General features: G+C 38.2%; 1 long non-coding RNA gene across 8 annotated transcripts in view; it reads left to right on the top strand.

Annotated features, from left to right (window-relative positions):
* LOC131086996 (uncharacterized) overlaps window positions 1-25,722 on the top strand; it is a 65,817-nt gene that overhangs the window by 29,999 nt on the left and 10,096 nt on the right. For 2 of the 8 annotated variants that reach the window (XR_009114818.1, XR_009114819.1), the window contains exons 2-6: window positions 1,312-1,408; window positions 13,701-13,780; window positions 19,161-19,320; window positions 19,440-19,501; window positions 21,835-22,011. This is a non-coding gene — a long non-coding RNA (uncharacterized LOC131086996). Of the gene's footprint in view, window positions 1-1,311; window positions 1,409-12,398; window positions 12,452-13,700; window positions 13,781-15,772; window positions 15,844-19,160; window positions 19,334-19,439; window positions 19,502-21,834; window positions 22,012-25,722 lie in introns of those variants that run through there. The other 6 variants (XR_009114824.1, XR_009114820.1, XR_009114823.1 and 3 more) reach the window with 6 other exon arrangements.

Genomic DNA, 25,722 nt, shown 5'->3' with positions numbered 1-25,722 from the left:
AAGAAAGGGAGTCCTCTCAGAATATCTGCAATGCCACTTAACAGAGGCAGTAAGAAGCAGTAATGAGAGATGGAGAAAAGGAAAAACTGGAGTTCTGTCCAACCAGCTTTAAGGTCTGTAAGTAAGATGAGGAATGGTGTGAAATGATAACTTTGGAAAACAGACCTGGTGAAAGGAGGGTCATCAATGCTGCCATATCAGCTTTATAGGAAAGGTGAGAGTGACATTCAGTTGTAAGGGAGTGGTTCTGTACATTTTATAAAGCACAACAGCATAACAAAATATTATGGGAGAAGAGCAGATCCATGGAACTACTGTGGACAGAAATCTTGTGCTCTAATGATAATGCAGTGCTAAGGTTGTGTTACCAGCCCCCTGCTCAGACTTGAAATAGTGCTCAGGAAATGTGAAATGAGAATAGGGAAGCTGCAAATTCAGTACAGGCAAAAACAGTGAGACATTTCAGCAGGTGCCCTGTAGAGACTGGATAGGTGCCTTTTCATGATGGGAAAAAGAGGATGCATCCAGATGTGCAAAGTGGCTGCTTCCCAGAACACCTGGTGCATCCAGAAAGGTGTTACTCTGGATGTGCTCCCGAGTGGTGCACTGGAGCTGCTTGGTAACTAGTGACTGCCATAAGATCACATTGAGCTCTGCAGCTGAAGAGAGCAAAATAAACACATGCAGAACATGGTCATTTGATTTTAAGTACAGGAGCTGCAGAACAAGCAGACAACAAACACTTAAAGAATTATTCTAAAAGGCCTATAAGCCTCCTGAGGGCTATTAACAACACAGGTATTTTAATAAAGTTATCAGAAGCCCCCACATATCTCAAAGTAAAAAAAAGAGAATACTAAATCATGCTCAGGTGCTTACCTCAGTAGATAGAAACCTCAGTGGAGGGCACTGTAACAAAATTGCCAGATGCTGGAAACAGGAAAGCCTGCTCAAATGAACCGCAGAGGAAAGTCCTTAAAACTTGGCTGGCCAAACGCAAGCAGGAAATTAAAAATCTCATAAAGAACAAGAAAAATGCCTTGCAAAAGACTCTCAAGCTGTTGACAAAAAGCTCCTTAGTATATCAAACCCAGGAAATCAGTGAGACTACTTGACAGCAGCAGTGTAACTGGGGACACTCAGTGGAAAGCCCGGGCCAGGGATGGTCAGTGAATTCTTTGTGTTGGTCTCTGCTGCTGAAGGTGCTGGGAAGACCTTTCACAGGAGTTTCTTATTTTCTGTGGGATGATGGTGGTGTGTTTTTTTTTTTCTTTTTATTGTGTTTTGTATTGGTGGTTGTTTGTTTTTCAGCAGGTGAGTCAGAGTAAACAAATCAGCCTGGAGTGAGTATCGAGAAGCTGTGCTGCTGCATCATCCCATCCTTGCAGGAAGCTGGTGGGCTGTCAGTGTAAGTCCTGTCCATAAATTTGGTTCTAGAGGGTAACCTGGGAATTACTAACCAGTGTGTCTGATCTCCATGTGTGGGGGGATAGAATGTAAGAAAATATAGTGCAGAAGGTAATCTCACCCCTGAGGAGTTGCAGCTGTACTAATTACCAGAGATTAGGAACAGGCCTGCCCTTAACAGGTCCCAGCTGTGTCCAATAAGAATGAGTGCTATAAAAGAGTGGGTTAGCTGGTTGAGAAGCGAGCTGGAGTGTTTTGTCTGTGCTGTGAAGAAGGAGGAGTCAGTGCTGTGAGGAGCTGCCCATGAGACATCACCGAGAAGGTATGAGAGCTTTACAATAAGACAGCATCCATACTTAGTGAGCTGGTACTTTGAAAGAATAACGCTATTGGATATGTGGCTAATCATAAGTACCAGGTCCTTGCAATATGAGCTGGTAGCCCAGAAAGCCAGCTGCCTCCTGGGCTGCATCACAAACAGTGTGGCTGGCAGGCTGAGGGAGGGGATTCTGCCCTCTGCTCTGGGGAGACTCCACCTGCAGTGCTGCATCCCATTTTGGAGTGCTCAGCACAGAAAAGACATGGACCTCTTGCAGCAGGTACAGATGAGGCCATGAGGCTGATCAGAGAGCTGGAGTACCTGCCTTCTGAAGACAGGCTGGGAGAGTTGGGATTATTCAGCCTGGAAGTGAAGGCTCTGGGGAGACTTCTTAGCAACATTCCTGTACTCACTGGGGGTTTATAAGAAAGAGGAGCACAGACTTCTTAGCAAGGTGTTGCAATAGGACATGTGGTATTGATTTTAAAGTAGCAGAGGATAGACTGAGACTAGAGATAAGAGCACTGGTGAGGCTGGGCCTCGAGTTCTGTGTCCAGTTCTGGGCCCCTCACTTCAAAAAGGATGTGGAGACATTGGAACATGTCCAGCAAAGCACAGCAAGGCTTGAGAGCCATCACTTGTCTGATGGGAAATGGCTGAGGGAGCTGGGCTTGTTGAGTCTTGAGGATGGGAGGCTCAGGGGACCTCACTACTCTCTAAAGCCACATGGAAGAAGGTTGGAGCAAGTTGGAGGCTGGTCTCTTCTGCAGTGAAAGGGCCAGAGGAAATGGCCTTAAGTTGAGACGGAAGATTCAGATTAGATACGAGAAATTTTTTTTTGCTGTTAGGGTAGTTGGGTTGCCCAGGAGATGGTGGAGTCACCACCCTGGAAATGATTAAGGCACTGCGTAATACAGTTCTGGATCTGGCAGGGAGTAATACAGTTCAGTGGTTACTGGTGGTGGTGCTGGACTGATAGTCAGACTGGGTGATCTTAGAACCATAGTCATCAGGGTTGGAAGAGAATGTTAAGTTAGCACACGTAAGTGGATGGTAGAAAAACTGAATGTACAACTGTTCACACAGTCCTGAAGTCCTTCAGCCCCCAAACAAGGAGACTTTTGAGGAAATTAAGGCCATTATTGCCATTTCTTTTTGAGTCTTGAAGTTTGGGAAGGGAAGAGAGCATAAAGTGGGAACAGGTCTATCAATGTAGGTCTTTAGTTCATCCTCTGTGCCTTTTTTAGTTAATTAATTTAGTTTTAATTAACTAAAAAATAGAGAAACAAAATACAAAGTTGTGCTGCTGGACCTGCAAACTTGAGAGAAATATACTTCCCACTAAACTCTTGCTTAAATGACTTTTTAAGAAAACAAAATCCTGAACACCAGCCAACTTTATTGTAACGAACTTTATTGCAGCTAATTTTATGTTCTTTTCAGAAATCAAACTCTTGCAAATGAAAGTGATATTTGTGTTGATTCATTGGGACTATGGTGCACTGTGTGCATAAGCTTAATTGCAGAAGTATTGCTACACAAATACTATTAAATATTGACCACAAATATATGAGTTTATAGCTAGAAAGTGTGTTTTTCATTCACGTCTGCTGAAGTAATTTTCTTTCCTTTTCTCCCTTAGGCAGTGGAGTGATTTGTTTATAACATTATATGTGGGTCTGAAAACCACCCGATTGAGCAAATAGTTAAAGCAAAATTGACATTACTAGTTATAAGTTTGATACAGAGAATTCTGTTTCTTTTATTAATGTGAGTATCTGTAAAACACCTAGGCAAATCATCAACAGTAAGTCAATCTTCTCTAGCTGTTAGGATTTTGCTTTTATGTGGAAAAATAGATATAAATAAATTGAATTCGGGGTGTTTTTCAGAGCCTGGGTCTGACTTGCCTGATGTTGTAATGTGAGGTGCCCATGGACCTGGTTTCTTTATAACTGTGTTTGTATATATTTTTTTTGTCTTGCATGAGTCTTTCTACTAAAAAAGTCAAAATCTTGGTTCTTCTAAAGTGAAATTCAAGTTTTAATTTTAAAAACCAAACCAACCAAAAGCAGACAAAGCATCCTCTCTAATGTTTCAAATAAAGTTAACTTTCATTAAAATTATGTTGATCCTCTTAAGAGCTTGTGCAAAAAGATACTTTATATGGAAAAGTAGGCTGGATAGATCCTGAATGCTTATAGGACCTTTATACTATCTCTGATGTTCTAGGTAATTTTATGTAAAGCCTCTAAAGTTGCCCTTTGATTACAGTCAACAAGAGGCCAAAACCATTTGTCAGCCAGGATAGACAGTGCTGGGGGATGTGTGTGAGGGCTGCACTGCTATTAGATCTGTCTGGTACCTTTGAGGCTCTTGGAAAGATATCTTGTAAAACAGGGAGTAAATAGAAAGTATTGAGCATTAATATGGTCATTTTCCTGGGTGCCCAATAGCCTTCAAGTCATAAAAATGAGTAATAAGTTTTGAAAGAAAATAATTAATACCTACAGTTTCAGAAATTACTCTGTTAATGGATGTTCTCATCAATTAAACTTAATGGTCTGAACAGTGTTATTGATTGCTTTGATGTTTTATCTAAACACACACAAAAAAGGGGGAAAAAAAGTGATTTGTTTGATTTTATTTGGTGGCTATTTTCATGCCTGTGTGTAGTGTGAGGAATGCTGAAAGAAAGTTGTATCAGTCTTTTTTTAGTCTGTGAATCTGTTTGCTCATGTAGTATGGCATGAGTGGGTCTGGCTGCTCTGTGCAGGAGAGACTGATAAGATCATTTTAGGGAGATCTAATTATTCCTTGAACTGGAAACTTTCTTCTGCTGCATGGCTGAGGGAAGCTTGCACACATCTTATATACCTTTACAACCGGTTTATTAAATTAGAGATCTGTGTGTCTTGAAGATCAAGTACTGTATTGTATGTACTTAGTATCCATAGGGCTTACTTTGACTTCATTATTTACTTTCTAGACTTGATAATTTTTTAGGAGATATTGGGTAATTCCTGTTCTTTTTTTCCTTACTTCTCTTTTTTCCCCCCCGATTTTGTTAGGTGATCCAATCAGAAAGTGGGTTTGGGTAGTGATAGGTAAGGGGATGATGTGGTGTGGCTGCCTCCTGTCTTTGCTTTGCTGTGTCACTGAGCTTGGGGGCAGGCAAAAGCACCAGTATCAGTGACTGAAGTTTATTCAGTTCATTCATTCTGGTCCACAGACCATGCTAAGGTTGGTTGTCATCTTGTGCACAGGGTTGTAAAGCTACTGGATGGGTAATGGTGACTAAAGCTACAGGAGGTATTTGTAAGCCAAACTTTCATGTCAATATATTTATGTGGAGGCATGTTTGTAAATGGTGTATCTTTATCTGTGGTAACAGTGATTCATCATGTGCCTTTTTTCCACCTTTTACTTTATGCCATGTCACCATCTCAAGCTGTTGGTTCCTTCATGTGCAGGAAGGGGCTGGAGGTTGCATTTTGATGTTAAACGTTACATTTTTATGAACACTGTTATAATCTTTAATCAATTTTAGTTACCTGATTCTTCAATTTCACGTTTTATTCCTGGTTTCTACTGTTACTGCCATTTACTTGGCAGAGACAGGAAGAAGGTGGCTGTTTCATCTAATTTATAACTTAGAAACTCATTTTGAGAAATAAAAAACATATGCAGCTGATTTCTGGGGTTAACTGTATGGCCCTGACAACTATCTGTCTCCTTCAGGACATACTTAATAGGCTTAAAATCATGTGGTCTAGACTTCTAGGATTTTTATTTTTAATTCTGTATTTGGGAATATAGAAGAGAACGTTAGGACTATAGATTAATTTGACTGCCTCTTTTTAAGTGCATTTGAGAAGTACTTGACAAAGCTTTCTCCTGTATGTATTTAGAGATTGGGTTTTTGGAGTAGAGGCTCTGACAAGTGAAGACTTGTGTTGGATATGTTATACTATCCCTGCTAGAACTGAGTTTCCAGGTATTTCCCCACCATTAATTTCCCTGTACTTTTCCATCTGGTATAAAAATCTCATCCATCCCCTGTCAAAAGACCAAAGTAGAGCAACTGAAACCCCAGCTCTGCTCTGCTGTGACCACAGGGAGGCAGCTGCTGAACTAAGTCAGAGGGTGCTCATGTTCTCCCTGCCAGGAGGTGCAAGAAACACTGAGTGACATCCACTCAGTGATTTCTGGAATTTCTCCTTCCTAAATGCAAGGCTACCGGCCAGCATCTCTTCCTTCTGAGCTATGATGCTGTGCCCTTGTGGTTGTGAATAGTCCCTGGCCTCTGCTCAGTCTTCGTAAAGAGCTGGTTTAGAAACAATACCATGTTTGTTGCATTCATCTCTGACTTACAGCAGTGACCTTGCTTATATCCACATCTTGTTACAGTTTATTTTCAAAAATCTTTGATCTTCTTTGGTACATCTGTTGGAGGAGCACTAGTCTGCAGACTCATGTATAGGATATATCAGTTGGCAGCTGAAAATACAGAACAAGACTGTGCTAGCTTGTTCTTGTAATTCAGAGTTAATTCATTACCCTGAAGATTTTACAGCCTGGAAAGGCTTAATTGAGTGGCAGTAACCATAGCCAATGTTTGTCCTTATGCCTTTTGCCCCTGCTCCGAACCCCAAAATATGCTTGATATTGACTTCTCTTTTCTAGTCTGCTGGTGTGGAGGCAGGCTTGGTTGGATTTATCCTTCTGTGATGAGATTAAACATAATACCAAGTTATTTTGTCTTGGATGGGAGGTGGCAGAGTTGGAGAAATGGACCATGCCTCTCTATCCCCTCATATAAACCAACAGGGGGTTTACTCTTTTCATAGAAATGAACAAGCAGTCAAAACTTTAAACCTTGGAAGCGACATACAGGACAAATTGTTGTTTATGTGCAGGCTGTTGGGTAAAGAAATAGAAAGGGAGAAAGGTTATGAGTAAACATCTGTGTATGTCTTTTGCTCAGTCTTAATTTGGCAATGATCTGAGCAAATAAGAGTTCATTTTGCTGTAGCTGGGAAAAGTTGATGTATCATATGTAGTGTATACACAGAAAATGAAATTATACCATGCTTCTCTATTAAGGAGTATAATTTTGTGGTATGAGAAACTGTGTCTATACATTTTATGGTAATGAGATGATTAAAACCTGTGTTAAAGTTGTATTCTGAAATTCACTTCAAAAGTACTTGCAATTAACATAGGAAAAAGTAAAAATTCACTTCTGGAAAGATAATGAGATACTTTGCATTAAAATATGCATTGATCATGGTTAACATCGTGTGCTTTAAGAAGTTAAGAAATTAGAATGCTAAGATTTGCACAAACTTGCTCTTGTTATACAGGATTAAATTTTATTAAGGAGTGGAAGAGTTGGGACTACTTTGGTTATTATTGTAGTTTTTTCCTAAGCATTTTCAGTACACACCACACTCACGTCCATGAGCACAGCTTCCATGCTCACTAAGAACCAAACATGAAGTATTTATTTAAACATTCCTGAACATTTTTAAGTCATCAAGTTCAATGAGAAGGTACAAAACTCCATTGTCTCTATGAGATAATAATTGTCTTCGGTGGAATGAAATGGATGTTAAGAAGTCATATAAAGATGAAAGGAGGAATCTTGCTAATTAGAATAGGTGAAGTTTATCAATATCCATTTATTTAGTGGAATTAAGCAGTCTTCTCTTCGGGTTAGTTAATAGTCCCATGTGTATGATACTCCAAACCTTTTTCATTGTGGTTTATTTAATTTCTTCTATTAACCTTCTGAACTTTGCTATACAGGTAAAGGGTATGGAGCTGTAATGTAATGTCTGCTGTTTATGCTATATGTTAAGCAGTGGCACTGTATTTAGATGATACACTCTTTTCTTCTCAGTGCTACAGGGAAAGACTTTGATCTTCCAGGAATTGTTTTCTGTCAGTAGTTAAGTGCCTTTTGTGTCTGGGTATTCGCTTTTATTTGAGTACACTTAGTCAGAAATAAAACCGTGAAAAAATTACTGGAATTTAATCTTTGCAGATGTGGTTTCCTTCTCAATCCTTTGAATATTGTTCTAAAACCATCTGGTACACTTAAATTCACATTTATGTGGATGCTTTAGAATGAGTATTTTCTGTTAAGGCTATCTCTGAAGCAGACAGTCTTCTTGAAGATGATCTTGTAACTCCTTGCGTTGCACCATTGACTGTTTGGAGTGTACACCCTAAGGCTCACGCTGATGATTTAAACTCCTATTACTATTGATTCCAGAAATCCAGTGAAACTGCACAATACATTTTTTTTCCTGTTTCCATCTATTATAATATCCATGTTTGTAAACAAACCTTCATGATGGAGCAGATTTTTTTCCTAAGAGTCTCTCCTGTTCAGAAGTCTGAATCAAAACCAGCTTGTCATATTGACTAAGAGATAAATTTGATGTTGCCTGGTCCATCTCCTTATACAGACACATTTTGACACAGTGTATTTGAGTGCTAATAATGACATTAGAAGATGTTGGAAAGAGATCTAATTTGGCATGCAGGAGTGACTTTGCTGTCATCTCCTATTTTCTGCACAATTGACAGCAGATACTTGGGGCTGAATTTTTCTTTCAGGTCAGATTTCCAAGGCATGAGGCTGTCTGTTAGAAACAGATAAGACCAAAACCAATACGGAAGTACTTGTTGGAAGTGTCAGCAGTGCTGAGGATTTAAAAAGAGTGCTTCAGTTTTCTGTTTATGACATGACACAACAACACATATTTCACTAGCAATAAAATCCAACCAACAATCCCCTGCCAGTTCTTAAAATTTCTCACTGGGAAAATTTTGTATTAGTAGTCTTATCTGGGAAGAACAAAATTTTTTTTCAACCAATATATCTATTTTGTCACACTCCCTAGCTAGTACTGTTAAATTATTTTTCAAGAAATCAAAGTAGGTGTAAATGCCCTCATGATCCAAAATGCTTTCAAGTTTTCACTGTCAGACAAAATTTATATCTGTACTTAATTTTTAGTGTGCAAGACACTGAAAAAGTGCATGAAAACATTATCTGAGGTAAAACCAAAACAATATGCTTTCAAATATTTCCATACATGTTTCATACGCTGTTGTTTCTCAAACAGCCCATTTAATATCCCACCTCTTCCCTTCAGCAAAAACAAATGGGCTACTTATACGTTCCTGTTGGTGAATGTTACTGTCTAAAACTTCCCTCAAAGAGCACCAGTGAAGAACAGCTGCTACCCAGTCTGCAATCTGAAGAGTGACCAGTTCTGCAGTGGGCCAGGTGCTGTGGGTGTCAGTTCAGCCTCTTAGCTGGGGAATTTGTTGTGTGAAAGTGGATTTCTGCTTTTTGGAATAATACTCTTCTTTGAATTCCCCTGTCCTGACTGATTGTTGTAATTAATTTTAATAGTTTGTGATCAATCTCAATTCTTCATTAAAAATGGTAATGAAAATACTCAAAAGAAATTCTGAAAGTTTTGGGGTGAAATAGTGTTTTCACCACATTTGCTAGGGTGTTCCCAAAATCCAAGAGAATATACATATATATATATACACATGTATTTTTTTTTTCATCAGATGGGGGAAGAGAGAACTATAGTTTAATCTAGTGAACAGTTTTGCTTCTCAGTTCTTTGTCTGCCAGATCAGGCTTTGAAAAATAGCAAAACTATTTTGAGATTTTTAATAAACAATCCAGGAAATTGGAAGTTTTCATTTTGACAGTTTCAAGATGAAGTGTTTTAACTTTAATATCAAAAATAATTTTTCATCTTTAAGCATCTTTTTAAAAGAGGCAGAAAGCAATTTCATGTGGAGATGACTGATCTTGATCATGGGTGATGTCATGTCCCGTTGGATTAACAGTGCAGGGAAAGTAGCTTGGCTGCCACTGAAGATACACTTGCTCTGTAAACAGTAGAAATTTTCTGGTTTGGGGTTGTAATGAAATGTGTTTCATAATTATCTAAGAGTAGAAAGGAAATAAAAGGAAGAACTTTATATGGAGTTACCTGGATTATCTGTTCTGCAAGCTGCTGAGCACATAAGGAGTGGAGCATCTTCCCCAGCAGGAAGGAGGATACTTGCCCCTCTGTGCTGGTCAGTAGACCTCAGCCCCAGATTAGAGTAGATCTGATTGATAATGATTTTTAAATATGAGACCTGAAGCTGAATTATGCATAATATGATGGTTAATTTTTCTCCAACTCTAGGTAACAGTGCGCTGAGTTTTCTTTCCAAAGAAGGCATTTTTGTAATGAATTGCCAACAAGTAACACTATGGGTAGTGGTCGATGTATATCCAGCTACAAGACCAAATTCCTATATGAATATCTAGTGAAATAGAAAATAGACAGAAAATATATATTTATCCTTTAGTGGTAAAATGCATTATGGGAACACTGACATATGTTTTTTACTAAGCCAATATTTTGAACTGATAAGTGATTATCATCTACTAAAATGGCACCAATAGAACAAAGACCAAAAAGCTAATGCCACAATGAGATATCATCTTACAAACCTGTAAATTTTAATTCCCTATGTTATTAGGGAAGATAGCATGAGCATGTTAAATATTGTCTCATTTCATGATAAGGAATTAAAATAGTTTAGAAATAATTTTCACATAAACACGGAGTACGTGATCAGCTTACTCCAGGAATAGCTAAAACGAAGTGCATGGCGTATGGCAAAGATGAGATATAAATTGCCTGAATTATTATTTTAGTTTATTTTTGTTTGTGATACAACTTATTTTCTTTTCCAAACGAATATTTACAGGCTTTTTTGCTACTGCTACCTTGCCTGTAATAATTTTTACACCGTGCCGTATAAGGCAAGTACCACCATAGCCAGCCAGTGATTGGACTTGCAGTAAAAATAAAACACTGTCCCTATTCACAGGGCTGTGGTGAGCTGAAACCACCCTATGTGTGCTCTGCTGGTCTCAGTCAAGCTCCCAGGGTCTCCAGGAAGAACAGCCTGCTCCAAATCCTCATTATTCAACGTGCTGAACAACGTCCTGCGAATTGCCCGGGTTGCCCAAGGGGCTTGTGCTGTGGCTGGGCCCTGCCCTGTGTGCCTCCAGCACCTGGCACAGGTGGGAGCCAGGGGCTCAGCGCTGCCCTGCCCTGGGGAGCTGAAATCCTGCCCGTGTTCTGCGAGAGTGCAAGGCCCTGGATGCTTCCCCTCTTCTCTCTCTTCCCTCTCTTTCCCTTCTGCACATTGCATACTCCTGTGTGGGGAATGCTGGGGAGGTTTGGAGGGTCTAGGTGCTACTTTTGTGGAGATATGTTGAAAAGTTGTATAGATAGAACTGTAATATTACCAAGTAATATCTAAGCAATGCAAACCTGTATTGCTTGGGTATTACTTGGTAACCTTTGAAAGTTTCGATGGGAACTTGCTGCTGGTCTTTGTATTTTGATGCCTAGATACTTGTTATGTGGATGCCCTAAACTTTCTGTCTATAATAAGACCATTAATTCTTTTGATATTTTGCTTTTTACAAGACTATTATGAGTTGAACTGCTTTTCTCATGACTCATGAGAATGGCAATTGGTAACCCACTAATATTTCTGCCCACAAGGGTTTGTAATTTCAGAAGTAATCACTTCGTGGCTGATGTAAATTTTGTAATGAGAAATACTAGATTTATGACTGCAGGATTTCTCACAGACTGTTTTATTGCTTAGAGGAATTGCTTTCTCTGTTGGGAAAATCCATCATTAGATGTCTGCCTCAAATGTTTTGTGGGCGGTTTATGCTTTGAGAATGCTAATGCAATCATTGAAACAATAATGATGATTTGAGATAGTATAATTGTTCCCCTTCCTTCACTCCAGACACAGAATGAGCTGCAAGTGAAGCTAGGTGTGAGTTTGTAAGGGGACTTTACAGCCAGGATGTGAGTAATTGCAATATCTGGTCATTGGATTCTTGCCCCACCTTTTATGTTCAGTGCACTTTCCTGAAATAGGTAACAGATTTCCATACTTAGAAGCTGAGAAGGGTTGTTAGGAAGAGTGCAGGATTAGTCACAGTGATGATGACAAGTGATTTTGAAGAAGGTCTTTGCTGATGCATTTTTGCACTGAACCTCTCTAGGTAAAAGTACTGCTTGCCTGTGGGACTGATATCCTTGGGCAAAATGTTGGAGGGAGTAAGTCTTTGCAGTTCCTAATGAAGCTCAGGCCTCAAAGATGGGCATTTCCCAACCTGCTGGAATTGGGATGTTTCTGGACATGCCTGCTGGATGACAAAATTTTGGGACCACCCAAGCTTTCGTGATAAAAACCTTGGCATTCCCAAGGTTAGTTGATGTAGGCTGTGAGGATTAAAGTTCTGTTTTGAAATACAAAATATGGGTATCGAAGACTGAAATCTGTGGCCAAGGTTTGCTGTAGGCAACTTCTAAGCTTTCTGTTAAAATTTAATATAGTTTTGCCAGCTCTATGCCCATAGAACATCTCTGCAGAGAAACTGCTTCTGTCAGCAAGGTCTTTCCTTCATGGGTTGGTGTCCATAAAAAGAAATAGAAAAGAGTGAGAATGATCTTAGAAACATCATGTACCACCATGTAACCTCTCAAATATATATATATTTATATATATATTTCTCAAATATATTTTTCTATATGTACTTTAGCAATGCTAAAGGCATCTATTTCCTGGAGTGTGGACAGCAGGGTAGAGAAGAAGGTGGGAACCTATCTTTGAGTCACTATTCCCTTTGCATCCTGCTGTATCTCATTTTGCCTGAATGCCTGCTTTTAAGGACCCAACTGAAGCCCTTCACTGCTTCTGTGAAGCTGCATTGTTGCATGGATTAGCATTTCTTTTCATTTCTGCTTTCTGTGTGCAATAGGTGTATTCTGGGTGGAAACATGTGCTACTGGAGAATCACCTGTGATGTATTGGAGTTTCAATTCTTTGTCTGATTTAGCATATTTTTGCTTTTTAATGTAATTCATTTCTGCACTGCTGATCTTATTCTGTATTGAAACAGCACATTTGTGCATGATTCAAGTTCATTTCTGGAAACCAGTTTCAATAACTTTCATTTATTTAAACTATTAAAGTAGTTTAAAGTACAGAGAACAGTACCACTCGCTTTCTATTTAAATTGCAGCTCTAACCGTTGAAATAGCCTTGAAATAAAGTATCTTGGGTTCTGCTTGACCTGATTCAATATAACACTTAAAAAGTAGAAGTACTGAAAAGATAGTCAGATGCATTCCCTATTTGGCTCAGGCTATTGAAATGGCAAGGGTATGAGTTTGCCATAGCTATTAATATGATATTAATCCAGGGTATATTAGATATTGCTTTAAAGTCTTATCAGGAGGACTGGATATCCTTTTGTAATGTGTTCTTTTGCTTTTTCTATACACTGATATTTTGTAGATGAGCCATTGCTCAATAAGTGAAGTATAAATGGCTCTTCTTATATGATCAAGTATGATGTTATTGAATGCCTTACAAAGAGGCTGTATCCTCTGCACATTAAGATTGAGTCTGGTGCTTATTACAAAATCCAGACTTTTCAGATGCTAAATACGTGCTCTATCTTACAAGCTAAAAATGGTAAACTCCTGACAGTTTTGGGCTGTTGAGGCTAAATGACTCTCTTATGTCCATCTTTCTTTCTTTTTTTCCTTCTGGTTTCAGTTTAGGCCCTAGTTCTTAGCAGTATGAAATATCGCTGTGGATCCAGATGGCTAGAAAGTAGCAATGCCATTACAGTCTCTAATTTTCTGAATCAGGGCATTTGTTATTTTGACTTTTCCTATAGAATATAATTGTAAAAATATTAGTTTTTGACATGGTGATAGCTTATTTTGTGTATTTGATTTGCTGTAGAAACTTTCATTGGTTATTTTTAGGCTGTTGGAGATGTGTACTATAGCTTCACACCACTGAAGTTTGCTTCTACCTTTGTTTTTTGTAGGTGGGTTTTCAGATGCACCAAGGAAAGTTTTAAAATCATCTATATGTACAATTGTTTCTGTGATATCTCCTTCATTCCATGTAAGTAAATAGTTCAAGAATTTCTTGGTTTGTTTCTCGTCTTCTGGTGAGAATCTTGTGAGAAAACTGCATGAAAACCAAAAAAATTTAAACTCTCTTGTCTGCTTTTATGAGTAGTCTGTCTCTTTCTGTACTCTAATTTTTTATAATTTATTTTTATAAGAAGTTGTTCTGCACCTGGTTTATCAATTTGTTGGCAGTGCATCGATAAGAACTTTATTTCCATGGCTTTGTCTCTCTGAGATAATTAAAAGTTCCACTCCTGTGTTCCTGCACTCAGTTCATTCAGTTCAGCACATTGGCTGCAGAGGCACCGTTTAGTCCTTCACCCTGTCCAGTGTTCAGCTCCCCATGTGTCAAGATTAATAATAATAGTAATAATCAGAGAGCTCATACATAGAGGGAGGGAGGTATTGATTGCCATTCAAATGTTGGGTCTTGTCTTAAAGAATCTAGTTTTGCTTCTTACCATCACAGCACCTAATTGAATTTGAGTGGATCAAATTATTTCTAGGCTACATCTGGTGCATGATGGTGCACCAGTGCCCTTACTTGTTTAAATATATGAGCCCTCTGAAATAGGAAACACTAAAAAAATTAGTGGAGTGACAAGAAAAATGATATTATTTTGGAAGGAATGCAGATACCCTTTAAAAAAGAGAAAATAGAGAAGGAAAAAGCTAATAAGCATGGGTAGTGGAACTGTTTTATAAAGGATTCATAAAAGAGGTCATGAAAAGCAAATCTGCTTTGATTAAAAAAAAAAAGTTTAAAGTATGGAAAGTGAGATGTATGCAGATTAGATTGTTCCTGAAAGAGATTATTAAATACAAGTGTCACTTGGTTTTATTTGGTGAGGTTAGTCACAAAATTGACTGCATAGCTATCTATGGAACTTGCTGAAAAAGTAGGAGAACTCCATACACCTTTCCCTAGGCCGCTCATTTTCCACAAATTTTGTAGTTTCTGCGTGTGTGAGGAAAAATATTCTTTTGATCTACATCTTAATTCATGCACCAATAATTCCAGAACAAAGATGAAAAACGTATTTGAATCTGAATTGGAAAAAAATAGTTCTATTGTAATATAAGAAAACTTGGTGGAACTACCACTAAGAGGAGCATAAACAATGTGCAGCAGATGTAGTTTAATACAAAAATAAATAAATAAGAATAATATTATGTACCTTTCAGGTTTGGGTTGGAGCCTTTTCTGTGAATTGCAAATTATGTTTCAGTGATTGTTAATAATGCAAGTTTGTTATTGGTACATTAGTGCATATTTAATTGCATCCATACAAGTAGGAAACAGGTACAGAGTTGTCAGAACTGACAAACACAGAATTGAAGCTGTGTTGTGAAATGAAATAAAGCTTGAATTCAGCCTACAAGTCAAATTGTTTTTGCAAAAGTCAGCAAAACATGAGCTTATTTCATGGATAAACTGAACCTTATGTTGACTGAGTCCTTTTTCAAAATTATTTTGAAATAATTGCACTGCAAAACCTCCTTTCTGCAAGAGGTGTTAATAAATATGCACCCAACTGTCAACCAAATGTAAGATATGTTAGGGAGAAAAAAGTAGTCCGATTTTTAGTAACAGTAATTTGAAGACCCTTCTCCCTGCTATGGTCTTTGCATCCCTTGTTAGCACATGCAGATTCCAGCTCTTTCTTGAGCAGACAGCTAAGGCCACTCCATTGCACTTACACATTTCCTTTTTTAAAGATTAGCATGTAAAAGGTGGGCAGAAACACATCACAACGTTAAATCTGCATGTGTTGTCTTATTTTGAAACTGGTGGAAAATTGAAAAAAAATATCCCAAACCAACACAAACCTAATAAAATGAAACAACCCACTTGCAAATAAATGTTGGGTGACTCCTTTGCTCTCCAGATCCAGAGAGAGGATTTCAGCCACCTGCCAGTGGTTGTGTGAGTGTTGCAGAGCAGACCTGGAGAATTAAAATCAGATCTCTTTGTCTAAGCCAGGTTGTCCTTTCTTCTTTTGAAATGGACCTGCATATACCTCATAGTTTGGATACTGCCAGTAATTGTTACAGGTAAAATGCTTATTAGTTTTCCTATCAACCACATCTCTCTTTGCCAGTACTCACTTGGACAAGGTGAATTCTCTTTTCTTCTTTAATTACGTAGGTGATCAGTGAGAGAGCAGAGTTGTGTGGAGGTGGAGAGAAGCGGGGGAAGTTGTGGAACATGAATTCACAAGTTTGGCCTGAAAAAGATACGTGTCTTGATACACAGCTGACAATGTTTCTTGTCCCATTTGCAGTTTGGACAAATTTGTCTCCTTTGCCATACTCTCTACAGTCTTAAGGAGGAGGCTGGACAGCAGACATCTTTAACATCACAGGCGTATTTCTCAAAGGCAGCAGTTGAAATGATCTGACACTGAATATGTTTAAGGCTAAATTGTGCATATTTATCCTTAGTTGAAAAGGATCATTAGATTATGCCTATGCTCATATGAAATCGATAGTAACATGTGCAATGAGCCTGTCCTCTCTTTTATGGCATTACAGACTTGAGTATTTTACACATAAATAGGGCAAGATGTGAAACAGAGTGCATACTGCTTTGGGCTGGGAGACATGGACCATAAATCAGGATATGTGTGCATAATTACAAGGTATCAGAACAAGTCTCAAGGGTATTTTTAGCACTATAAAATGTTGGATAGACCTGTTCTCCTACAGAACATTATCCTTCCCATTTCTTCACTCCTAGGTACCAAACAGTTTTGTTGGCCAGGTTACTTGAAATGGTAGCAGTGTGATAAATGGCAGCTGCAAGAGTATATTGTGTTTAATTGCACTATCAGAGTTTAAAACTTCTTCTGATTACATTGTGCAAAGGCTCTCAACTAATTTTCTGAAAATGTCTCCAGGGTTAAACACTTTAACTAACATTTGGATGTGAAAACCAAAGGCTTAATTTTTTTTTTCTGCTGATGTGAAATATTTTGGGAGGATAGAATCACAGAACCATTAGGATGGAGAAGTCCTCTATGGTCTGACTATTAACCCAACACTGCCAACACTAAACCATGTCCTTGAGTGCTATATCTACCCACCTTTTAAATCCCTCCAGGGATGGTAACACATCTGCTTCCTTGGGCAGCCTGTTCCAGTGCTTGGCAACCCTTTCAGTGAAGAACTTTTCCCGAATAACCAGTCTGAACCTCACCTGATGCAAACTGAGGCATTTCCTCTCATGCTACTGCTTCTTTTCCAGGACTGGCCCCACCTTGCTGCAGCCTGTTTTCGGGCAGTTTTAGAGAGTAAGGTCTACCTCAGCCTCCTTTTCTCCTGACTAAGCGGCCTCAGCTCCCTCAGCTGTAAATTCTTGGCTGCCACTCAGGATCTACTTGAAAGCCATCAATGAATACCTGGTGCTCAGAATCTGAGTGACACAGAATTTTTCATGCAGGAGTGTCTTGGGCAAAATTCTCATTTCCATGCATGTAAAATGACAGCAGCAAAAAAAATGAAGGAGGAGTGAGATGAATTAGAAATGTCCCCTCTGCTTGTATTGTCCACTTGAACTGCCATTGTCTGAGGTGACAGGAGGGAGGAAAGTGGAAAACAGACCATCTCTAAAATTAAAAAGTGTGAGAGGCATCTCAGTGGTAAGAAAAAGCTGTGCTTTTTTCTTTTTCACATAATGGAAGCTTCTGTGCAGCTTGAGAGTGTGTATTCCCCATTGCAGCAGAGTTCACGCTTAGGAGTTTAGTTAGAACTTTTATGTGATTATTTTGCCTAAGATCAGATTTTAACCCTGCAGTTTAGTTAGAATTGAGGCTTAGATTCAAACAGAAGGGGAGTGGTTTGTTTTTTTCTGCATTACCTGGCACTAAATCTCTAAATCTTCTCCAAATGTAATGAATCCAGATTCAGTTCTCCCTAGTTGTTCAGCTGTGTTTAAGTCCTGTGCCATCCCCTGTACTCTCCTACATTTGCACAAAGTCAAAGCAGGATTCTTATAAGGCCCTAAAAAGCAGTTATCCCATGTAATTTTCATAAGTGACTAACAAGATTGGTTGAGCTGTCCCTGGTGTCATTCCTGTCTCGGAGTAAAAAGAAGCACCTTGGATGGCAGGATGTTTTCAAATGGGTGCAGCAGGTGCAGTGCTAAGAGGGGATGGAAGAACAGAGCTACCAAGCTGTCCCCTATTTCCTTGAGGAAGATAGAGAGACATCTGAGATAATGGGCATGAGAGATCTTATCCATTTTGTGGAAGAGGATCTGGAAGAAAAAAATTCTGCTGTGCTTTTGCCATGAAACTCTCCACTGCTGCTGTAACACCTGTAATCTTCTCAGTGAGTTTCTGAATATGAATAACTTGCCATCCCTTTCTTAAATGCTTATTTTTCTGAAAGTGAAGATAGAAATGTCTTTTAATGTGCTTCAAAGATTCAAAAGGAAAGACCTCTGCACTGATCTAATTCTCTGAAAGCCTCTTACTGTGATATACTACTAGCTTTTGTGGAGCAACTAGCTGTCATTTAGCTTGATTCAGCTAATTTATTCGTATCAATTAATTGGACAATGAGCCATAGACAGGCTTTTGGTATCTGAAAACTACTATCTTCCTTTTGCCATTCCCCACAGGAGAAAATAGAATATAAAATTTCCCCAAATATTCAAAACCCATATTTTTATTTTAATAAAATTGCCACAATGTTATTTGTCTTTGATGTTCAATATTATCTTCAAATCAATTTTGACATTCTTCTTCCCTTATTTGTGCTGTATAAGGATGTTCTCATGTCTTAAAATGGTGGGATCACTTATGATGCCTGAGCATTTGCACCTATTGCTTAAATTGTGTAACTTGTACTAGTAGTTGTGTAGGTGATACGTAGTAGATAATTTCAAACTAGATTGATAATCATATACCAAATTTGATGTAATTTCATTCCTTGATCTAATAGATTAAAAAACTCAAACTAATGATAGTTACTGCTAAGGATGGCTTGGTGGTTTTTTTTTTTGTAGCTTGGTGAAGTATTTGTAACATGGCATAACATATTTTGAGATTACATGTTCTAAAAGCAGACCTTATCCAGCACTTAGAAATAAATGCAAAGAAAATACTTTGCAAAGGTATTAAACATTTAAAAGCCTTAAAAGTACTTTTTTAATAACCTTACAGAATGGGCTTTTAGATTAACTTCTATACAGTGGTAATGTTTCTCAGATTTTAACATATACTAATAATAACATCAAAACACCTTTAAAGTTCACCTTATGAAGCAATTGGAGAACTTTTTATTACTTCTGGTACTTGTAGTTTTATTATTGGTTAGAATTATTGCTATTTGACTTACACATACCTTTTCTTTATGCTCCCACCTAGGTAAATCAGTCTGTTTAGTCACAGTAAACTACTGATTTTTAACAGGCTAGAGCATTCAGCAACAGTCCTGGATCTCTGGGTTTTTCACACTCTGGATGGACTTCCAGGGTGACTGGAGTTCAAGTTCTTTGCATCTTAGAGACACCTCCTCTGTGAGCAGGTGATGTCAAAATGTATGAGTCATTTTATATGCTGTTATTAATTTCTGTGAGTTTGAAATGTCACACTTTCTATGCAGAAGTGCTGGATCTGTAACTTTTGTGTTTGTCCTCATGACAGGTCTGTTTTTAATGTACAGTTCAAATGTATGCCTGGAGCAAATAAACACACATCTAAAAAAGGTGAGATTTTTTTCCATATTTGTATTATTCTTATTTATTTCAAACCATGTAAATTGTAGATGTTTCTATCAGGAAGAGCGTAGTGATGAGAAATTTACATTAGCCCTGAGCTAGACCTTGACTATTAAGGGTGAATTTTTAAGGTTTTAATATGCATTAATATGTGTTTTCCAACAATTAGTTGAAACTCTAAGGGTGCATTTAGTGCTGGCCTGGAGCATTTCCTGAGGGCTCATTATCCTGTCAAAGCCTGTAAGATGTGGACCCTGCAGGAGTGATGTTGGTACTTAGTGAGTTAATATGGAGTTTTTTTTTTTTTTTTTTTTTTTTTTTTGCATGGTCATAGGAGGGAAAGGCTACAGTAGATACAGATGGAGATGAAAATGCAAGACCCTGGTTCTAAATTTATTTTGGGAAAATTGAATTTGTTGCTCTTCAGCTTTCCTTCTGAAAACTCTCTTGTGGTTTTATTGTCAGCTGAAGTGTTTATTGACTGAGAAGTGCTTGCATTTTAGTGGTGGATATAGTGATCCTAGTAAATACTTTGGGGCTTTCGTGATGCAATATGCTGTGTAAGTGTTTGTGTTGTTTTATGATGGAGTGGGCAGAAGATTATTTAAATAAAAAGTAGAATAAAGCCCACGCAGTTTCAGCAGCCATTAGATTCATTAAAGCTAGTACAAAGATAAGAGTTAAATGATTTGTGGATATATACAAATGTCTTAAAGTATAAAAGCAACACAGAATCCAATGCCATTATTGCTGGGAGAAGTGCCAGCATTCTCATTATTTTTAATGACTTCCAAACTGGGCCCTTAGTGACTGATGAGGTAAGCAATTTCAGATGGGAAATGTGATATACTCAGTACTGGAACGTGCTGAATGCCCTCAGTTGTTAGGGGCCGTGGCTGTGCTGAGGGTACTGTAAGAAGCAGCAGACAAATTGTAGGTTGAAGGTTTCTTTAGAAAGAGGAAATTTTTTCTAGGTTGCTGAATAAAATAGAACAATCTAGATGATAAAAATTGTAGTTAATGACACTGCTCATGGAAAAACATTAATCACTGAAGAAAGGTAGATACTAAAGAAAGCAATCTTTGGGTTCATCCCAATATTAAAAAAAAAAAAGGCACCAAACAAAACCTTCAATAACTGTTTTGTTTATTGAAAAAGATAAGCATCTTATGAAGATATGGAGGCTGTTAATAATGAAGTGACTGCTGTGAGAGGCACTTACCTCAGGACCAGGTGGCCTGCAGTTGCCATGTGCCCAATGTCCCCCTTCTGCACTGCTGCATGTGCTGGAGAGCTGTGGCCCTCAGAAATCCCACCAGCACTCTCCTTGTCTCCTGGCAGGGACACAGTGCTTTGGTGTCTGCTCCTGGGTAGGAGGGAGTTGGCAGAAGGAGCTTCTCCAAGAGGGCAGGATCTCAGCTGGGAACACCCCTGACTGCCCATGGGGCTGCCTGGGCTTTAAGCAAGACATGTGAGTCAGGAGTGCTGAACAGTAAATCAGGAGCACCACAAATCCTGGGAAGTGTTTCAACGGTAAAAAAGGGACTTCTGCAGAACCTGGGCACATCTTTTCAGTGTGTAGAACAGGAGGCTGGGCAGCCCCTTGTCCCTGTCTGCCCCAGGCAGAGAGCCCAAGTCACCTGCTGGCAAGCCTGGGGACAAGGCATCCCTTACCATCCCTTCTGGTTGGGTGTACCTGCAGAGAAATGCATTCTATTGTGCCAAATATAAAACACTGATAATACTTTAAGTTTTACAAAGCTGCCTCTTGGGGCTTCAGGCAATGAAAAATATTGCTTGGTCCAGAGCAGGGAAGTTGCATAGTGCCACTTGTGTGATGATGAAGTGTCTGCCTTGGAAGTTAAAATTACTGTGAAGATGACCCAGCAATAGCCAACAAACCTGCAAATTTGTAGCAAACACAAAGCATTGTTTTTTTTTCTTTTCTTTTTTCTCTCTCTTTTTTTTTTTTTAATGATGGAGCTTGTTGCAATGTGATCCTTTGAAAGCTAAAATTATATCTAGTTTGCATAGGTACTAAATAACGTCACAGAATATTGGTCAACTGATGGTTATTAAAAAAGAAGCTGATAGGTGGCCTGATCTTAGGAAACCCATAAATCACTGGTTGCTGAAATTTCAGGAAATGAATCAGAGGCAAGCCCATGCTCTGTCACTCCATTAGTGATCCCCACAGGAATGGGGCACAGTGGTGACCTCACCCCGGAGCCAGTGCTGTGTGCCCCCTTCCGTGTCCAAGGTTGATTTGCAGGGTCAAGTGTGGATGTGAGAAGTTATTATTGTCTCATTTCTATTTCAGCTGGGAGCCTTGCAGTAGTAATCCAAGCTCTTTGTGCCCTGGTGGCCCTGCCTGTTCTCAGGCACCCCAAATGTGGTCCTAGGCCAGGCAAGTGAAGAGCAGCATCTCTCAGGAGTCTAGGTGGGCTCTGCAGCTGAGCCACTGCTTCACGTGGAGTTGTGGCCACTGGAAATTCAGGTGAGCACTCTGCTGTACAAATTGTCACTGCCCTCCAGTGCGAGTTACTCTACACACACAGAGTAATGTCTATAATTAAAATGGTCCCTTGAAGTAAATAATTAAATGAGGATTACAGTTATGAGCCACCAAGTGACACAGGTGACAGGCTTACTTTAAGTAGGACAATTAAACTGTAAATTAAAATGAAACCTCTCTGTGTAAGTAGAATATTGTGTTAGGTAATTATCTAAGAGTAATAAGTTAAGTGTGTATACTGTATCAATAAATCTGAAGATCTTTAAGAAACAGATTTTCTACTTGGGTTTTTTTGTTATCTGTATTTTTAAAAATATTTCCTAATTTAAATGAGAAATAAAAGCCCAAAGTGCATTTTCAATGCTTTTTGGCAAAATTGGATAATTTTACTGGAGCAGTTTGGTTTAAGTAAGTAGCATTTTTCCTTAACAAATGCCTGGGTTGTTGTTGTTGGGTTTTTTTGTGGTTTTTTTTTGTGGTTTTTTTTTTTGTTTTGTTTTTTTTTTTTTTTTTTAAACATAGTGCAGATACGGAGTCCTTTAGGAGTGCTTGCTGGAGAGGTGCCTATACACTTGAGCAGAGCATGGCTAGAAAGAGAATGTATCATCAATGTTAGAAAGTTACAGCTGCTCACTTACAGGATGGGCAATAATTAGTTCTTGGTATTAGTACCTTGGTACAAGCTCAAAGACTATTTACTGCCAAATTACTGAATTCACTATATTTCACATTTTTGAAAAAGTTCCTGTGCCAGATATAAGACAAGTTTTATTTTATTCTGTTTTAAAAGAACTAATTTATTCTCTAGGTACAAAGTGGTCTAGATCTTGACAGTCCTTAAAACATGGAGTTATGAGCTGTACAAAATGTTCTCTAGATAGTACAAACATGTTTTTGCTCTTTTTTAAAAAATTTTTTAGCAGACCAGTGTTGTAGAAAATACCAGTAGTAAACAAAATTTTGGAAAAAAAACCCCTGGTGTCCTAGTCCAAATTCAAAAACCTTTTCTGAAAAAACTCCTGATGTTTGGGAAAAAGAAAATATTTTTCAAGAAAATAATGTTTGAAAAACACTGTAAATGAATACTTTAGCTGGAAGTAAAAAAAATAAGGGTTTTTTAATAAAAATAGTGAATTGAATTAAGAAAAAATTAGCTTTAGGCAAAGTAGATCTTTAAAAATCAATTTCAGGAGTCCTGGAGGCAATCTTAGAAGCTTTGAGCACTTTTAGTGCTAACTTCAGTGCCCCTTTTGGAGTTACAGATATTTTTGGCTTTGTCCAAGGGAGTAAGGCAACACATTGCAGGGTGCAGCTGGGGCTACTCCAGTGTGTTAATGGCAGGATTGACAAATCCTTGCCTGTTTGATTGTCCCTCCTTACAGAATTAGTCTGGCTTAGCTCGTGGAGTTGTTTTGTGAGTCACAATGTGCTGAGGTGCTGGCAGGTCACCCTGCTCCCGACGGGCACAGCCTGGAAAGGGGACTCTGCTGCTCTCACTGAGCACAGCTGCACCATCAGTGTGGTACCTCGTGCTTAGTTTGTGATTTGCTACACGTGCACAGAGTGGGATTTTTGTTAAAGGTTTTGTTAAAGTAAATAATCAGAAATTCTGATTTAAAAATCCCCCATAGACTCTGAATAGAGTGTCCCTATATCCTTTGCTGAGCTGTGCCACACTGCTGAAGCAGAGCATCCAAATGCCTCAAAATATTTTAATACTTTTCATTTTATATGAAGTAATTTTTTGCTCTAATTTTAAAACTCTGCTTCTAATGTTATGTTTTTAGCACTTTATTAGGAGAAACAAGAAGCTAATTTTAACATCTTTGTTGTTCTCAATTCAGAAAGAAAGGAACTGTTCTTTCTTTGATGTACAATCTTAAAGCTGGAACAATTCAAATAACTTTTTAGATATTGTACTTTGTTTAGTAAAATATTTAGTACCATTATGATAGTGTAAACCATTAGACTGCAATTACACTAGCACAGCACAGAGCCCAATAGTTCTGTTGGAACACAGCAGTGATGCATGATTGCCCCGTTAGGATCACAAGTCTTGGAGAACTAAGGTTATTAAAAAAAAGGAATCATGGTTACAGTTGAGATTTTGTTAGATTTTAATAAAAATATCTTATTTATGCATCTAACTTCTACTGTGTTAACCTCTTAACAAAGTATTAAGAAACCTGCAAGAACTAGTAAGGATTCTTTGAATTATGATTATGAAGCTTTCTGTCTTATTTCAGCTGGAAATGCAGAACCTCATCTGTATTTCCCTAAAAGTGTTATTCAGGCAGGTTGCACTGCATCTTTCCAGGACTTAAATGAGACTGTTTTTACAGATATTTATGAGAGCAGTGTTTTAGAGATTGCAAAAAAACTTTAATTTGTGTTATTGTTGAAATATTCTTTTTTCAAAAATGCCCAAATGTACAGCCAATGTATTTACATAATTTCAAAGTCAATTATAGATGAAAGGTAGGAGGAAGAGTTTTCTTTTTGCTACCTTGCTTAGCTTTGAAAACATTTAATAAGAGAGTTTATAGACACAGCCAGGTTTTCTCAGCAACAGGGGAATAAGAAGCATTTTGAAAATAAAAAGGAGATAGGAAGATTTTTCAAAATGAGTTTGGGCATTGAAGAGCTGCATTAACACTGGTAGTAACATCTAACTAAAAAACCTGATTTCATTTGAAATTGCTGGCATTCCTTTACATTTGGGCATGTGGATGTCAGTAGCATATCTGAGACTGCAAAAAGACTGAGCTAGTCACCACTGAGATAACTGTTGGGTCTTTCACATTCAAAAGTAGTTCAAGTCAGTGGAAACAAACTTTAATCTTAGACTGATTAAATATTGTTTAACTTGCATTCTCTGAAATATGTGTAAAACATATAGAATATGGGAACTGTCTGCATTTGGAATGAAACCTGTGCTTAAGTTTATGAGAATTATGGCTTTGATTAATAGTGAGTAGGAATTTAAAAATGTGTGACCATAATTTAAAACACTCTATTAGTGAGAAAGGGGGTGCATTTTAATAGGGAATTAACAAATATGACTCAAGGATATAAGACGTTGCTTTAAAAAAATGATCCCATTTAAATAAGGCAGTGGAAAATAACACATTAAAATGTCTTTAAGGTTGTACATTCTTTGAATTTTGTCCATTAGCTTGACAGAAATATGTAAGAAGTTAATTTGTATGAGCTGTGGTACAGAAGTGACCTAGACCTTGTTAAGGGTACTCTGGAATGATCTCTGAAATAATGCAGAAATGTGCACAAACCCCAAACATTCAGGGTCATGTCACAGTCCCTGGGTTTGGACCAGCAGCTGGACACATCCACCAAACTCCTGTGGGCTTGGGACTGTGCTGACTGCCATAGAAGACAGTCCTATGGCTGATAATCTGCTCCACTAACTCCAGTTCCTTAACAGCTGCCAGGAAAAGAAAAGTAATTTGAAATTTGGCAGTACTGAAGGAAACTGCTTCAAAAAGCTGCAAGCCTCTTCCTCACCAAATTACCTTTAAAGAATCCCAGGCAGAATGCCTCAGCATGCACAACATAGACTTGTGATCTTTTCTGTGTATTTTAGAGGCAAGATCTTCCCTGTAATTTAGGATGCTTTCTAACAAGATTTACCTGCCATTGTGCAATTGTCTCTCATCTAGATAATGCGAGAGAACT

The sequence above is a fragment of the Melospiza georgiana genome, chromosome 9 (genome assembly GCF_028018845.1).
Source record: "Melospiza georgiana isolate bMelGeo1 chromosome 9, bMelGeo1.pri, whole genome shotgun sequence".
Taxonomy (NCBI): Eukaryota; Metazoa; Chordata; class Aves; order Passeriformes; family Passerellidae; genus Melospiza; species Melospiza georgiana.
This window is presented reverse-complemented; position numbering and strand designations above follow the sequence as displayed.